This window comes from Phyllostomus hastatus, unplaced genomic scaffold (genome assembly GCF_019186645.2).
Source record: "Phyllostomus hastatus isolate PE091 unplaced genomic scaffold, TTU_PhHast_1.1 phas_scaffold_585, whole genome shotgun sequence".
Classification (NCBI taxonomy): domain Eukaryota; kingdom Metazoa; phylum Chordata; class Mammalia; order Chiroptera; family Phyllostomidae; genus Phyllostomus; species Phyllostomus hastatus.
In genome coordinates this window covers 2,003,102-2,021,651 of record NW_025334037.1, presented here as the reverse complement: position 1 = coordinate 2,021,651, position 18,550 = coordinate 2,003,102, and the positions used below count along the sequence as shown (strand labels likewise).

The window sequence follows — 18,550 nt, the reverse complement described above, 5'->3', positions numbered from 1 at the left end:
ACCCTGATAATAAAACCTGTCAAGAACAGTACATACTCAAAAATACAAAGTACCAAAATACCAAAAAACAAAAAGACCTACCAAAATTCAAAAGTGTAAGTCTCATTTTAAAATATGGATAGACATTTTTTGAAAAAAATAAACTGGATTAAAGCACATTAAAAAAATTTCATAATAGCCAAGCAGGATTTATTCAATGCAAACATGGCTTAACCTTAGGAAATGGGTTAAATTATACAATTCATCAATAAGGAAAATAAATCACTCAAATCTAGACTCTGCATTTGCTAAAATTCCACAATCATTTCTATTGTGTTGTTTTTTAACTTTTAAAATTTTAGGAAGAGTAGGATAGCCTCTCAACCTAAAGAAGAGTAGCAATATCTTAGTTAAAATTGAAATACTGCAGACCATTCCATTAAAATCAGTAACCAAAATAGGGTACTCAGTATCACCATTATTATTTATTATTGTTCCAGAAGTTAAAGCCAATTGCAATTTTAAAAGGTCATAAAAACAGAAACAAGTGGAGCTAAGACAAAATTATTATTTATCAATGCTATACCTTACTTAGTAATTCTATATATTAAAATTCAAAGACAACGTCCAGAAATAGTCAAGAAATGCTAAAAAATAACTCATAATAAAAGATATGGGAATTAAAACAATAGGCAATATAAGCTTTTGTACCCCTAGAATGTTATCAAAAAAATTCAAGACATGTTGAGAAGGATGTGGGTAAACCAGCACACTCACACATTGCTGATGGTATTGTATATTGGTACAGCCTCCAAAGAGAGCAATTTCGTAATATTTAAAAAGTATAAGTGCATATGCCTTATCATCCAGGAATTCCTCTTCTAGAATTTATCCTACAGATATCCTTGTATCTATGTTAAAAAGTATAATAAATACTTATCAATAGGAACTTGTTCAACAAATTGTGGTATCCATTCCATGGTGTACTCTGCAGCTATAATAAAAGGAGGAGGCATTTTATGTACTGAAATGTAATGAACTCCAAGATATCATGTTAAATGAAAAAGCAAAGTACATAGACTGTGCATAGTCTATGTATTTTTTCAAATGTATTTTTAAATATTTTTGAAAACAGGAAAAATTATATTTACTAGCTTTTAAAGTATCTATGGTTGACTACAGAAGAAGCTAGTAACATTTATTGCATCTGTATTTCCTTTCTATGATTTGAGTTTTAAGCCAAGTAAACACATTACCTGTTAACAAATACATTTAGCAGCTTGGGGGGAAAATGTAGCTGGAGGTCCTTTGCTTTGCCAACTATAAAATATATATTTTAAACGTCTATTATTAAACATTATAAAACTATATAATACAGCAAAAGTACAAGCATACAAATGAGTCACTAAGACTTGATAAAGAAAACATTGTAAATTAATGGGGACTCCATCTCTGGCCACAAGTCCTCCGACCACTGTCGCCACGTCCTCTTTCTCTATGACTTCCTACAGCTACTTGCAGTTGTGGGCCTCCTAGTCCTTCTGGGACCTGAGCGGCAGACCATTCGCTTCACAGCGGGAGGTGCCTACCACGCGCCCAGCATCCAGGAGGCTCCAGCGGCCTTGGCTCATCATTGTCCTTTGCCCGCTTTGTGTCTTCTTCCTCCTCTGGGGGCTACAGCGGCTGCTTTGTGGGTGACCTGGCCAGGTCCAACGGGATTCTGGTGGGCAACAAGAAGGTGACCATGCAGAACCTCAACGATTGCCTGGCCCCTTACGTGGAGAAGATGTGCGCCCTGGAGGTGGCTCCCGGGGACCAGGAGGTGAAGATCCATGACTGGTACCAGAAGCAAAGGCCCTAGCCCGGTCCCGTCTGGGACTATAGCCAGTACTACCACACCATCGAGGAGCTGAGGGGCAAGATTCTTGGTGTCACCATTGAGAACTCCAAGATTGTCCTGCAGATTGAAGATGCCTGTCCCGCTGCAGATGACTTCTGAACCAAATTGGAGACTGAGCAGGCCCTGCGCAGGAGCGTGGAGGCTGATATCAACGACTTGTGCAAGGTGCTGGATGAGCTAACCCTGGCCAGAGCCCACCTGGAGATGCAAACTGAAGGCCTGAAGCGGGTGGTCAGGTCCATGTGGAAGTGGGTTCTGCTCCTTACATCAACCTAGCCAAGATCCTGGGTGATTTGAGAAGCCAATATGAGGCTATAGCTGAGAAGAACTGGAAGGATGCTGAAGCTTGGTTCACCAGCAAGACTGAGGAGGGGAACCGGAAGGCTGCTGTCCCTACAAGCAACTGCAGATTACCAAGACAGAGGTCACCCACCTGCACCGCACCCTCTGGGGTCTGCAGATCCAGTTGCAATCTCGGCTCAGCATGAAAGCTGCACTGAACGGCACGCTGTCAGAAAAGGAGACTTGCTTTAGAGACCAGCTGGCACAGACCCAGGTGCTGAACAGCTGTATCAAAATCCAGCTGAGTGGTATGCTGACACTGAGCAGCAGAACCTGGAGTAGCAAGAGTGTCATTTAATTTCCAAATATTTATGTATTTACCAGTTATCTTGTTGTTATTGACTTCTTATTTAATTTCTTTCTGGAGAACATACTTTACGTGATCTCAATTCTTTTAAATGTATTGAGACTTATTTTACAACTCATAATGTGTTCTGTATTGGTGACTGTTTCACATGCACTCAGAAAGAATGTGAATGTTCTGTTGATGCTGGCTGTTAATGTTCTATAAATGTCAGGTGAAGTCAATGGATAGTATTCAAGCCTTCTTTATTCTTTTTTATTATCTATTCTATCCATTAATGAGAAAGGAGTTTTGAATTCTCCAACTGTAATTGTAGATTCATCCATTTCTCTTTCCATTGTTGTCAATTTTTGCTTTATACATTTTGAAGCTATTTTATTGGGTGTATACACAGTTAGAATTATGTCTTCTTGGTTGACTGACCCTTTCATTATTAGGAAACGTCCCTCATTATCTTTGGTAATATTTCTTATCCTGAAGTCTATTTTATTTGATATTAATATAGCCACTCCAGTTTTCTATTTTTTTAATTATATTTTATTGATCATGCTATTACAGTTGTCCCATTCCCCCCCTTTATAACCTGCCACTCTGCACTTCCCCTCCCACTAGCATCAGCCCCCTCTCTTAGTTCATGTCCATGGGTCGTACGTAGAAGTTCTTTAGCTTCTCCATTTCCCATACTATTCTTAACTTCCCCCTGTCTATTTTCTACGTACCATGTATGCTTATTCCCTGTACCTTTTCCCCCATTCTCCCTCCTCCCCCTCCCCGCCGATAACCCTCCATGTGATCTCCATTTCTGTGATTCTATTCCTATTCTAGTCGTTTGCTTAGTTTATTGATAGTTGAGAGTTTGTTGTCATTTTACTGTTCATAGTTTTGATCTTTTTTTTAGATAAGTCCCTTTAGCATTTCATAAAATAAGGGCTTGTTGATGATGAACTCCTTTAACTTAACCTTATCTGAGAAGCACTTTATCTGCCCTCCCATTCTAAATGATAGCTTTGCTGGGTAGAGTAATCTTAGATGTAGGTCCTTGCCATTCATGACTTCAAATACTTCTTTCCAGCCCCTTCTTGTCTATAAGGTTTCTTTTGAGAAATCAGCTTATTGTCTTAGGGTAACTCCTTTGTAGGTAACTGTATCCTTTTCTCTTGCTGCTTTTAAGATTTTCTCCTTATCTTTAATCTTGGGTAATTTAATTATGATGTTCCTTGGTGTGTGCTTCCTTGGGTCCAATTTCTTTGGGCCTCTCTGAGCTTCCTGGACTTCCTGGAAGTCTATTTCCTTAGCCAGATTGGGGAAGTTCTCCTACATTATGTTTTCAAGTAAGTTTTCCACTTGTTGCTCTTCCTTTTCTCCTTCTGGCACCCCTATGAGTCAGATGTTGGAACATTTAAAGTTGTCCCTGAGGTTCCTAAGCCTTCTCATTTTTTTTTTTTGAATTCTTGTTTCTTCTTTCTATTCTAATTGAATGTTTATTTCTTCCTTCTGGTTCAAACCATTGATTTGAGTCCTGGTTTCCTTCCCTTTACTGTTGGTTCTCTGTACATCTACCTTTATTCCACTTTGCATAGCCCTCACTTTTTCCTCAATTTTGTGACCATCCTCAACCATTTCTGTAAGCATCCTGATTACCAGTGTTTTGAACCTCTGATAGTCTGATTACCAGTGTTTTGAACCTCTGATGGTCTGGCTATCTCTTCATCACTTAGTTGTATTTTTGCTGGAGCTTTGATCTGTTCTTTCATTTGGGACATTGTTTTTGTCTTGGTGCACCTGTTATGTAGTGAGTGGAGGAGCCTTAGGTATTTGCTAGGGTGGGGCAACCCAAGTTGCTGTGTGGTGGTGCTGTATGTGGGGAAAGGGTCAGAGAGGGAACAATGCTGCTTGCTGTGATCTTGGCCAGCTTTCAGTCACTTCCCCAGCTACCCACAAGCAAATTTGGCCCTTCTGGTGCTGATTACTGGTTGGGTTAGTCTGTGTATGTTCTAAGACCCTGTGGGTCTCTCCAACAAACTCTCCTGTGAGGTTGGGAGTTTCTTCCAGTGCCAAAACCCCCACAGGTGTTTTCAGTCAGAGGTTTTAAGGCTTTATTTCCTTGCACAGGAACCCTAGATTGTGTAGTCCATCTCATTCCCCAGTTGTTCCTCCTGGTTTATCTGAATGTAAATGAGGACCGCCCTGTCTGCCAGCTGCCACCTCACTTGCCCTGGTCCTCCAGCCGCCACCTTACCATGAGTCCTCTCTGCCCTAGCTGCCCATCTCTGCCCCTCCTACCGACCTAGATGAATGTTCCTTCTTTAACTCCTTGGTTGTCAGACTTTCATACAGTTAAATTTTCTGGCAGTTCTGGTGGTCTTTTGTTTTTTAATGTGTGCTTGTTGTTCTTTTGGTGGTGTGAGGAGGCACAGTGTGTCTACGTATGCCTCCATCTTGGCCAGAAGTCCCACTCATTTTCTTATCAGTGTTAACAATGTACATACTTTTCTATCCTTTAGTTTCAATCCATCTATATCTTTATATTTAAAGTGGGTTTCTTTTTTGTTGTTGTTTTTTGTTTTAAAATATAGTTTTAATTATAATTTATTTTAAAAATTAGTAATACAATCACATGATTCAAAATTCTAGAGGTACAAAAAGGTGTATATATATCCTTGAAAGTAATTCCTCATTTTTTCCATTATTCCACAACTCTTTGCAAACCTTGTGACCTCAGGATTTTTCTTTTTAATTTTTTAATTAAATTTTGTTGCAGTTACAGTTTACATTCAATATTATTCTGTACTAGTTTAGGGTGCATGGCATAGTGGTTAGACAATCATATACTTTCCAAATGTTCCCCCTTATATTTCCAATAATAAACTGGGTTTCTTGTAGACAGCATAAAGTAGGGTCTCTGATATTAAGTGGAGTGTCTCAGAGCATTTATGTTTCACATAATTATCTATATGGCTGGATTTAAATTTATCATCTTGCTATTTGTTTTCTACTTTTCCCATTTGTTCTCTCCCCCCCGACACACACACTTGTTCTTTGTTGTTCCTTTTTTCTCCTTTTTTTTTCCTGACTTCTTTGGGTTTACTTGATTGCTTTTACAAAATTCTATTTTATCTCCATTTATTTGGAGTTTTTTTTTTAGCTGCACTTATTTGGAGGTACTTTTTTGCCTTTTGTTTTGTTTTCAATGATTGCTTCATGTTTTGTATATACACAGTTATCCCATCACAGTCTACCTTCAAATAATAACCATTTCATGTAAAGCAGACTTTATAACAATATGCTTCTATTTCCTTACCCCATCTCTTATGCTGCTGTGATCATACATTTTACTTTCACATCTGTTATAAGCATCATGAAATATTATTATTTTTAATCAGTAAATTATCTTTTAATAAAATGTTAACATGAGGGAAATTCTTTTGTAAATATTCACGTTTACCATTTCCTCCACTCTGCCTTCCTATATGTAGTTCCAAGTTTCCATGTAGTATCATATTTCTTTAGCCTTAAGAACTTTAACATTTTTATAGTGCAGGTGATAGTCACAAATTGTATTAGCTTCTATTTGTCTGAAAAAGAAGTCTTTACCTTAATTTTCAAAGGATATTTTCTTTTCTGGATAGAGAATCCTAGGTTGACAGATTTTTCTTACACCATGTTAAACATGTTGTTAGAAACAATAGCTTATTTTCACAGTCATTCTTGTCTTAGTCCTTCCTCCTGTACGTAATGTATCTCCAAGTTTCTCTGGCTGAATTTAATGTTTTTCTTTTCATTGGCTTTCAGCGATTTATGTTGGGCTTTGGTGTGCTTTGCTTTATATTTTTCCTACCTGGAGTTTGTTGCACTCCTTGGGTCCATGGATTTATAGTTTTTATCCCCCCCCATAGTTTTTATTAAATACAAAAGGTTTTTGGCCATGATTTCTTTGGCCCCCACACACTTTAGAACTCCAATCACACACATAGTATACCACTTGTTATTGTTCCATGGGTTAAAGAGGCTCTGATCGTCTTTAATAGTCTTTTGTTTTCTTCTCTGCATTACAGATTGGGTAGTTTCGACTGTCCTGACTACAAGTTCATTGCTCTTTTTCGCAATGTCCAATCTGGGAAGCCCATCTAGTACATTTTTTTCATTCTCTGTATTTTATTTGTCAACTCTGGAATTTCCATTTTATTCTTTTTTGTAACTATCACTTTTCTTTCTTGTTATGTTCATGTTACTCTTTAAATATTTGAACAGATTTATAATACCTGTTTTGAAGTTCTTTTCTGAAAATTCCATTATTTCTTTAATATCTACATTTGTTTCCACAGACTGGTTCTTCTACTTACAGGTCACACTTTCTTGCTTCTTCCCATAATTAGCAATTTTTTTGGATGCTGGACACTGCAAAAGATTATATTGTTACATGTCTGTATGTCATCTTTCAAAGTAAGTAACTTTGGATCCTGGAACATAAAAAGGACATTAGTAAAAAAAACTGGTGAAATCCAAATTAAATCTGTAGTTTTGTTCATAATATCATATCAACGTTTGTTTCTCAGTTTTGACAAATGCGACATGGTTATGTTAATGTAGGGTAAAGTGGGTGAAGGGTACCCAGAAATTCTCTGCACTATCTTTGTAATTTTTTTATAAATCTAAAATTATTTCCTAGTATACAGGCTAGTTTTTAAATTCTCCTTTTCTCTCATTTATCTTAATGCATTATTTATTGTTTTCCCCTTGCATTTTCTTCTGAATCTTCATTTCTAAAATAATTTTTTCTGTTATTCCTAATTCTTTAGTTCTTTTATTTCATTTCTATGTTTTTCAAATTCTTATTTATGCTGTCCTTTAATCTCATTTTAATTGGAATGTTATATATTTTTTAAGATTTTATTTATTTTTTAGAGAGAGGGTCAGGGAGAGAGAAAGAGGAAAGAAATATCACTATGTAAGAGAAGTATCAATTACATGAGAGAAACATCAGTTGGTTGCCTCTCACACATCCCCAGCTTCCTGGCCCACATCCCAGGCATGTGCCTGGATGGGGAATCCAAACAGTGACCTTCTAGTCTGCAGGAGGACACCCAACCCACTGAGCCACACCAGTCAGGGCTGGATGTTATATTTTGATCTTTTCAAGCATGGCTCTCTGGCATGCTTTTTTTAAAGTACATTTTATTGATTATGCTATTACTGTTGTCCCATTTTCCCACCATCACTCCCCTCCACCTTGCACACCCTCTCCCACCCACATTCCCCTCTCCCTTAGTGCATGTCCATGTGTCATACTTATAAGTTCTTGGCTTCTACGTTTCCCATACTATTCTTGCCCTCCCCCTGTCTATTTTCTATCTACCATCTATGCTACTTATTCTCTGTACCTTTTCCCCCTCTCTGCTCCTCCCACTTCCCTGTTGATAACCCTCCATGTGTTCTCCATTTTTCTGGGTCTGTTCCTGATCTAGTTCTTTGCTTAGTTTGCTTTTGTTTTTGTTTTTGTTTTAGGTGTGGTTGTTAATTATTGTGAGTTTGCTGTCATTTTACTGTACACATTTTTTTATCTTCTTTTTCCTAGATAAGTCCCTTTAACATTTCATAAAATAAGGGCTTGGTAATGATGAACTCCTTTAACTTGACCTTATCTGAGAAGCACTTTATCTGCCCTTCCATTCTAACTGAAAGCTTTGCTGGATAGAGCAATCTTGGATGTAGGTCCTTGCCTTCCATGACTTGGAATACTCCTTTCCAGCCCCTTCTTGCCTGTGAGGTCTCTTTTGAGAAATCTGACAGTTTTATGGGAACTCCTTTGTAGGCAACTGTCTCCTTTTCTCTTGCTGCTTTTAAGATTCTCTCCTTATCTTTAATCTTGGCTAATGTAATTATGATGTGCCCTGGTGTATTCCTCTTTGGGTCCAACTTCTTTGGGACTCTCTGAGCTTCCTGGACTTCCTGGAAGTCTATTTCCTTAGCCAGATTGGGGAAGTTCTCCTTTATTATTTTTTTTCAAATAACTTTTCCATTTGTTGCTCTTCCTCTTCTCCTTCTGGTACCCCCATAATTTGGATGTTGGAATCTTTAAAGATGTCCTGGAGGTTCCTAAACCTCTCCTCATTTTTTTGAATTCTTGTTTCTTCGTTCTTTTCTGATCGGATGTTTCTTTCTTCCTTCTGGTCTACTCCGTTGATTTGAGTCCCAGTTTCTTTCCCATCACTATTGGTCCCCTGTATATTTTCCTTTATTTCACTTAGCATAACTTTAATTTTTTCATCTAATTTGTGATCAAATTCAACCAATTCTGTGAGCATCCTGATGACCAGTATTTTGAACTGTGCATCTGATAGGTTGGCTATCTCTTCATCACTTAGTTGTATTATTTCTGGAGCTTTGAGCTGTTCTTTCATTTGGGCCTTTTTTTTTTTTTGTCTTGACGTGGCTGTTATGTACTGAGGGGTGGAGCCTTAGGTGTTCACCAGGGCAGACCAACCCAGTTGCTGGGTTGTGACACTGTATGTGGGAGAAGGAACAACAACACTTGCTCCACTCTCGGCTTTCAGTCACTTCCCCTGCTTCCCCCAAGCAAACTGGGCCTTTCTGGTGCTGCCTCTGGTGTGGGTGGGGTTGTGCATATTCTAGGACCCCGTGGGTCTCTCCAACAAACTCTCCTGTGAGGCTGGGAGTTTCTCCCAGCACCTCAACCCCCACAGGTGTTTTCAATCAGTGTTTTGAGGCTTTATTTCCTGGTGCTGGGACCCTGGGTTTCGAGGTCTATCTCACTCCCCAGTTTTGCCTGGTTTATCTGCGCTCAAATGTGGGACTGCCTGGTCAGCCAGCTGCCTTGTGTGCCGTGTCCCTCCACGATCTGCCACCTCACTGGGTCCGCCCACTGCCGCTTTTTTGCATCCGGGGTCTACCAGTCGCCCTGCCTCAAGCCCTCTTCTTCCCAGCTCCCTGACTCCACCTTTCCTACTGGTCTGGATGAACGTGTCTACTTTAACTTCTTGGTTGTCGGACTTCTATACAGTTCAATTTTCTGTCAGTACTGGTTTTTTTTTGTTTTTAAATTATTGTTGTCCATATTTTGGTTACGTGAGGAGGTACAGTGTGTCTACATATGCCTCCATCTTGGCCGGAAGTCCTCTGGCATGCTTTCATTCTCTATGGCTATATTATACTGCTGCTTATTCCTTTTCTTCATTGACCTTGGTAATTCCCTGTTGATTATGTTGATGTATGTTTAGTTTTCCTGAATTTTGTTCAAATCGCTTTGCTGACTTCACTGAGCTCTCTCTTCTGCTATATTCACGCAGTGTCAAAAAGTACCAAACTGCATTCTAAAATTAAAAGTTTATTTTTTAATTAAAATCAGTAAATAAAAGCTTCTTTTAAAAAGTTTTTTTATAAGATTTTCTGTTTCTAAGCCCTGGCTGGCATAGCTCAGTGGATTGAGAGCGGGCTGGGAACCAAAGTGTCCCAGATTCGATTCCCAGCCAGGGTACATTCCTGGGTTGCAGGCCATACCCCCCAGCAACTGCACATTGATGTTTTTTCTCTCTCTCTCTCTCTCTCTCTCTCTCTCTCTCTCTCTCTCTCTCTCTCTCTCTCTCTCTCTCTCTCTCTCCCTCTCTCCCTCCCCTCCCTTCCCTCTCTAAAAATAAATAAATAAAATCTTAAAAAAAAGGAAAAGGTTATTAAAAAAAAGGATTTTCTGTTTCTTTTCTCCTTTTCCACTTGTAACTGAACTTTATCTTTCTTTAGGTTTGGTTTAGCTTGCAGGTTTTTTTGGGTTTGGTTGGTTTTTATTTTTATTTTATTTTGTTTTGTGTTTTTTGGTCTCTATGTTATCAACTTTTATCCCTCTCCTGGAAGTTCCCTTAGTGTAGGGCCCTGTCTTTAAATGACACCCAAGCTACTTAGTTCCAGGAGTTCATGTTCAAAGAGACTAGAGTGCCCCAGTCCCTCTAGGCCTTACCACAGGCCCTTTGTTCTCATCCATTTTCATTCCAGTTTTAACTGCTTCTCTCAGATTCCCTTACATCTAATGTCAGGCCCATCAGATGCCCTGCTGCTTCCCTCTGCTTTCTCCCACACAGATGCCCCTAACACAGCATGGTTGTTGGTATTTATACTTTGTCACCTACCTTTGTTGTCAATGTTGTCCCTAGGTCTTTCATTTTCTTAACTAGTTGCTTGGTCTTTTTTTCGTATGGTTTTTCAAAAAGATTCAAAAACTATGTTACCTCACTTCTGCCATCTTTCCAGGATTCCAATATGTATCATTTTCTAAATCAGCACAAGGGTGGGGAACATTAGGTGTTCGTAAGTACCTCTGATATTTCTCTTGGAATTTAACCACAGCAATAGGGACTGGGACAGATTAATTTGTTGAGACAATGAGAGAGCAGCCAACACATTTGCACTAATAATGTACATGGCCTTTTGTATACTTTTTTATTAAATTATTTATTATGTGTTTTTTATGTTTAGTACATAATCTGTGTAGTGATCTTTCTAATAGTTTCATAATATCCAGAACACTGAGTGGAAATACCTAAATTTACTCAGCCCGTCCCTTATTGTTAGACATGTGGGCTGTCTGCATTTTTCTGCTGCCTCAGATGATGCTCTCATAAATATATTTGTACATTTATCTTTTTGTTTTTGTTGAATTATTTCCTTATGATAGAATCCCAAGAGTAGAGTTTTTGGGTTAAGGGTAGGAACATCTCCCTGGTTCTGGCAATTTATAATCTGAAAATGTTTTGAAAATTATTTTTCTTATTATAGGGGAAAGGTTAAGGCCCAGTTGTTGATGGTAAGGGTCACATGAGGAAATAGGACTAATTCCCTAGATCACTGCTGTTCTATCCTTTCTCCCAGCTGCCAGTCTTTCCTGTTCATTTATTCAACTTTAATTTTGCATTCACTTAACCAACATATATTGAGGGGTTACTATGTGTCAGACACTATGATTTCTCTCCCCCCACACTGGAGTAAACTCCATAAGTATGTGTAGAGTTCTGCTTAAGGACTTACCAACCATGAAATAAAGGGGCCCAGTCCAGGTGTGCCCTGGCCTGTACTCTGAGCGTGAAGAGCGCTGACATGTCTAAGGCTGCTCCAAGTACTCTAGAACCAGTTGCCTGGGGAGATCTAGTATCAGTAATGCATCTTCCTCCACAGGCTGGTTTAGCCCCACTCTAGGGCAGCCTTGAGTAGAAAAGGGAGGATCTAGGAATTTCAACTGCATTAGCTAATATAGTTACCCCCAAATAATCTTATTACTTTTATTCCCCCAAACTGGCAAACTAGGAATAACCCCCATGGTCTCCTAGTTAAAACTTGCCAGCTCTGTGGATTAGATCCCTACACCTGACTTTCAGCCTCAGTTTCCCTGACTGTCTTTCCACTGCCCTATGAAAACTGAGTTTTGCCCTGAACTCAATCCTCTGGGCTTGGGTTCTGGTCATGATTCTGAGTCCCTGACTACCCTGGCCAGCATCCTCCCACAGGGGGGCAGGACCCTGCTCCACAACTCCCAGCCACTGACTGAGTTTTGTGTTTAATGGCCTGAGTATTGAAAAACAAGATTTTGTGCCTCTGTTTTAAGCTCCATGGCTGCATCCTAATACTCAATGGAGCCCTGTAATCACAAACCTAGCTAGAATTCACCATAACTTTATAGCTCCTGCCAGAGTCCCAGGATCGAGCCCATTACATAATGGACTACATAATGCATGACAAACCTGCTGAGTTAATCATCACCTTCTCCACCACAGTGTTTTACAGATGAGGAATCCAAGAGCCAGAGAGTAAAAGTGACTTTGCAAGAGTCAAATACAACTTTGTGTTGGATCTAGACCCAGAGCCCAAGGTTCCTCAGCCCTAAGAAGAAATGAGTAGGTGGAACATTAGAAAATAAATTTAGGAATAGATTCCAAAGCAGAAGTCCAATGACAAGTCCTGAGGCCCCTCAGCCCCAGGGTGGGCAAAGACAGAAGACCCCAGGATTTGGGAATAAGGTAGGTTCCAGTTAGCAAGATAGGGGTGTGAAGTCAGGAATGTATGGGCTGCAAAGTTGACTTTATGCAGAGCCCTAGATCATCAGGTTGGACCTAGTTAAATGCCTCTTGTATCTCTAGAGTCTCCTAGGGACTTGGAGCAGGGATGAGCCTTTAAGTGTAGGTCAGGGAGTTATATCTATAGGCCAAGGGAAAAGAAAGGGTGGAGAACTGAGGAAGGACATAGGGACCAGGAACCAGACTGAGACTGACACATGTAGATGCTCAGATAGCCCACATGGCATCTGGGACCTCCCTGCATCATGAGTGTTAGGCAAAATTAGCTCAAAATATGTATATCACCATAGCCTATGGAACTCCAAAGCTTTCTTAAAGATTTCTATAAATGCCCAGGACACATGTACTCTTATGTCCTGCTCTCTCAGTGATAATATTCTTTGTTCAGCACCATATCAGTCCAGGCACAAAATTTAGGCCTTTCATGAAAAACATCTTCAGATACATCATAGATGAGATTAATAGACATCACTGAAAATGTTGGGAGCCCTTGTTAGCCACCTCATCGTGACGATTTCCTCTATTTCCCCCCACACTATGCTTTCCTTCACTGTACCCACTCTCCCATACTCCTGTGGTCCCTCTGTCTTCCTTCTGCCTTCTCTGTCCTCTGTTCTTTCCTCTCTGCCATCTCTCCAAAGTCAGAAACAAATTCCTTCCATTATCTCATGCAAAGAAGCTGTGGGGAAGGAGTGCAAGCTTGCACTCCTACTGCTTCTTTACCAAACTCTTTCTCCCCGCAAAACGCACTTTCTTCCCATGGAGGAATTCTAGTTTTAGATGTTAAGGTAATTCAAAACTTTTTCCATCTTAATACACATGTGAAAACAAAAAGTATGCAGAATTATTGTGATGCCCAGCTCACGGCAGACCAAGCACTATGATTGTCCTCTTCAACATGGATGGATAAGGAAGTTTAGAATGTCCTGTCTGATCCAGGAATGTGCCCGTGGCCATGAAAGCTTAGCTGAATGCAGAACTGAGCCTGAGAAAACTCAGTTTGTCTTGGGCCCCTTGTGAAGTCATTTTACAGTCTGCTTCTATGAGGAAGATAACCACAGTGGAGTGCTACATTTTTTAGATGACTCAAAAAGTAAATAGTGCCTATGGCAACCAGAAAGTTTCAAGGTTTTTCAAATCTGCACGGACTCTTAGTGTACTCTAAGGTTGCGAACTTTGGGCTGAAATGTGATATCAATCTAGTTGCAAAAAAACGTACAATGGGCTTTTCATATGATCAAATCAGGTGAGCAATTAAGTTTCAAGATATGTGGCTTGTTCTAGTTGCTACCTGGTGGTGTAAAATAACAACCAGTTCATTATTCTCAAGCATTACATGGGTCAGGAATTTAGAAAGGGCATAGCAAGGACAGTTTATATCTCTTCCACAATGTCAGGAGCCTCAGATGGGAAGTGTGAAAGGCTGGGGGTTACTCAATAGCTGGGTCCTGGGATTATCTGAGGGCTCTTACATTCATGCATTTAATGCTGGAACAATCTGCACGTGGCCTCCCCATCTGGGCTTTCTCGTGTGTCGTGGTTAGGTTCTGTGGTAAGAGGCCTCTGAGATGTCCCCCAGTGATCTCTCCCTCCTGGAACTCACAGCCTTGTGTAATCCCATCCTCTTGAGTAACTTGCTTCTAACCAATAAAATATGGTAATTTGGAGAGGGATATTTCTTTCATGATCAGGTTACAAAAATTGTGACTTCTGTCTTATTATCAAACTCCCTCTCTCTCTCTCTCTCTCTCTCTCTCTCTCTCTCCTGGCTATGACAAAACCAACTGCCAAGTTGGAGAGGCCTACATGGCAAGAAATTGAGGGTTACCCTGGCCAACAGCCAGTGAGGAACCGAGGACTTCAGTCCAATAATCCTCGAAGAACTGATTGTAGCCTTGTGAGAAATCCTGCAGCGGAGGAGCAAGCCAAACCATTGTCAAATTCCTCACTTGGAAAAACTAGGAAACAGATAATAAATGTGCGTTGATTTACACCGCTGAGTTCGGGGTGATTTGTTACACAGCAATAGATAACCTAATAAAGGTTTCACGAGTGAGCGTCCCACAAGAACCAGGCAGAAACTGCATCATTTCCCATGGCTCAGCCACATAGCAATTACTTCCCCCAGAACCTCAGCCTGTCTGGATCCAAGGAGATGGAGCATAGATCTCCCCTCTCTCAGAGGAGGTATGTCACATTGTCGTCATAGGAACAGCATGTGGTGGAGAGGCAGTGTTGTGTGTCCTTCTTTGGAAAACACAATCTGCCATATGGCTTTTTGGCCTTGTCCCACAGCCCAGCCTGACCTGTTCACGTGCAAATTTTAAGAACAATTTATATTGTTTTGCTGTTTTGAAGTTGAGGGTTGGTTGGTTCTCTTCCTAAAATATCTCCTCTGCTTTTAAGTAATGCTCAAGCAATACCTCTGCACATCACAAGACACATGGGGACTGGTCTCTTGCAACCAGGAAGACCTCAGGACCATGACTTCCAAGAATGTGATAACTATCTGGAGTACAAGCTTCTTTCCACGAACAAATGACTCCAAATGAATGACAACATTGCCCTGGCTGCTTGTTCGGAAACATTCCAGCAATGGCCCACAAGCCATGCCAGTTTGGGTGGAAGGTGGACAGTGAGCAGAGAGGATGTGGGGGGAGAACCGACAGACACTCATGCCAGGCTGACCTCAGTGGTGCTTCCAGCACCCTGCAGACTCATAGAGCTTCTGAGCTAGAAGGCATCTTAGAGATCCACCAGTTCGGCTTACATAGTAATGACAGAAGCTACATTTAGGAAAGCCCGGCTGAAATGACAAGCCCCTGACAGCCGAAGACGCGATCCTAACATCCTGGTGTCACTTAAATATGTCACACTTCACCAGGCAGTAACCTCAGGCTGCACTGAGTGCCCCAGGCTCTGCAGCTGAAGCCCCATTCCATTTGTCTTTAAGAAATCCAGACTTTTACCAAGTTTCCCTGGGGAACGCTCACATGGCCCCCTCATTCCTCCTGTCCTTTCCACCTCAGCCAGCTGCCTGTTCCCCAAGGGGGACTCCTGGGCCTGGACACTAGCTGCCCTTAGGGTGCCACTTGCCTCAGCCTGCTGCTCTGCCCAGCACGGGCGGTAAGGGCCCTTCTCCCATTTTCCTATCGTGTTCAAACAGACTTGGGGAGAAGGGGAGAGGCTCACAACAGACAGAAACTTAAAACCCAATCCTTTTGCTCACATTTCCCAGGCGCCAGGTGTGACTTCTCCACTCCTCTCTGCTGCCACCCTGGGGCGAGGGCCAGCCCACGAGCCTTGGTGCCAGTACTCTCTGCTGGGGCCCCTAGATCCTGAGGTCTAGACAAAGGAGGCAGTTCTTCCCCCAGCTTCAGTCTAAGGCCCCTCTCTTTTGTCTTTAATTGCTGCACTGGGGTTGGTCTTGTTCTAGGAGGCCAGAGAATTCGAGTCTGTTTCAGAGAAAACTCCAACTTCTCTGCAATGACAGGACGAGCACTCTGACCAAAGAACACCATGTGCGTGACTCCAAGAGCCCAGCCCACACTGAGCCCCACATGGCCCACGTGAGTTCTTTTCCACATTCCCTCCTCTGACTTGAATTTATGACCGGAGCGACCCAGTCTTCCAGCCATCTTCAATGTCTCAGCTCCCAAGCTTCTATGACTGACTAATTGAAGAATGGCTCATCCGTTTTCTAAAATAAACAGACAGATGGCAATCTAAATGCATACTTAGGAAATAAACACTGTTCCAAAGGAAACCATTTGGAGGGTTCAACTCTGCCTAATTTAATAACAATGCTTTACACAAATTCAGAAGCATTTTAGTTTCTCGGAGCCACAGAGTATCAGACCCTTGCCACTGCAAACTAAGATCTTTGCCCAGAGGAGGCATTTTCCTAGACATTCTTTTCTCTTTCAGGAGACATAAGACTGCTTGCAAATTTTAAATGACAATTTTTCTAAGTCTCTGATTATCGAGAAATCCAAAAATCTTTGGGTTCAATCTCAGCCTCGCTCAACTTGTACCCACTTTATGGACAGAGGAAACTGAGGTTCCATGAAATCCGATAGTTTCCCTGAATGACACCATCAGAATGTGGGGAAGCTGCAATTCAGAACACTAGCAGCAGTGCTGGGAGTTTTGGTTCTTGCCACTATACCAGGCCACGCTGGGTCTGAAAGGAAATGTTATACATCACAAAAACATGCTGTGTGAAGACCAGCCAAGCATGCGACAAATCAGTCCCATTCAGTTTGGGATTACAAGCAAGACAAACAATAGAGCAGCCTTCAAAATGAACTTCCGTTTCCAGGATGAGAAGGAAACACAGGGACATGAGCTCTTAGGAGACACCTGCAGTGAGCAGGGACCCATGCCAAAGAAAGGGCCTAAAGAAGAGCCTGAAAATAAAGGACTGAAAGAAGGACACGGCATTCATGCTCCAGCCCACAGCCTTTCGTCAGATGTGTTGGTCGTGCCTGGCTTTGCACAAAGCAGCCGGCACGTGACAGTGAACAATCCTGCCCTCTTAGATGTCACCATCTGGTAAAGGCAGCAAAGAAGTACCATATTCTGCCATGTCTAATGTGCACTTTTTTGCCCAAATTTTTGAGGGGAAAAATATGGATTCACATTGTACCTGGGAATGAGTGCTGAAACATGAGTGCGCATTATACATGGCAAAATACGGTACACACGGAGCATGCATTGCTCTGATTTCAATGAACGGGACACCCTGATGAAAACATCCAGGCAACCCTGAGAGCTGTGCACCCACGGACAGCAGGGGGCCTGAACTGATTGTCATTTCCTTTGTCTCCTGGCATAGAATTCCTGAGCAGAGCCCTGACTGGGCACCGGTGTGATCCCTCCAGACTTCTGAGCCGCTCACCTCCCTCATAAATTATTTTACCCTGGAATGCTTTGAGCTTTGAGGTACAATGCGTGACTGTGACCATTGTCAACAGGCAATGACACAAAGCAACCATCTCTTTGGCAAAGACCAGCTGAACAAATGCTTAACTCAGAAGCCCATTATAGTTTTTGTAAAAACAAATGACATCAGTGCTTACCCAGGAGTCTCCCAGCCAGGCGAAAGAGTGTTTTCTTTTGTGAATGTGTGTGTGTCCGCTGTGCTCCCAGTTCATGGGGCTCACAAGAACTCTGCATAGAGTGAAATGGCACAGAAGTCTCCATAGCTCAATACTTGGTCGTGCTTTCAAGCAGAGTCCTTAGGAAACCCATTTGGCAGGGAGGCAGACATTCTGAGAAGTCTCCGCATGCCATGCCTTGTGCTACTCTCAGGAAGATACAGGAGTCCAGCCAAGATCATGGGCTCCAAGGGAAATAGATATTTACTGAGTGATGTTCATGGGCCAGGGCTTTTATTATACTTACCTTATCTCATTTCATGGTAACCTGTGTGTAGTCAACTTCATGACATCACTCTGGACCCACCTCAAGGCCAGCATCTGATAAGTCCACCTCTAAAACAGTAGTGAGTTACATAGATTATACCAGATTCCATAGGGACAGAGAAAAGGCAATTACATTGCAGCCCACTAGCAAATCTCAATCCAACACCTCCGTTTGTCTTCTCCCTCTTCTTCCCCAGTCTCTGTAACTTCCCTACAGAGTGCTTCATCTCCTCTCTCTCTCTCTCTCTCTCTCTCTCTCTCTCTCTCTCTCTCTCTCTCTCTCATTCCTCATTTGCCTAATCCCACACACAAAAGCCTGGTCAGAAACAATGCTTGGTGAAATACCATGTGAATAACACATTATGTAAATCCCTAGATGGTGGTTTTTGTAGAAGCATTGTGAATAGGGAAGGCAAATCTGTACCCAAAATGCATCTTTTTAAGAACAAAATTCTGTCCTTTCCATGATGGAGGTGATCTTTTGTGATCAGCCTTCTACCAGGTGGCTGCCTGATGCTTTTAG

At 41.5% G+C, this 18,550-nt stretch overlaps 1 pseudogene; it reads left to right on the top strand.

Moving 5' to 3' along the window:
- The first annotated feature begins 1,476 nt into the window (after nucleotides 1–1,476).
- LOC123810174 lies at nucleotides 1,477–2,503 on the top strand (annotated as a pseudogene).
- Nucleotides 2,504–18,550: the final 16,047 nt, after the last annotated feature.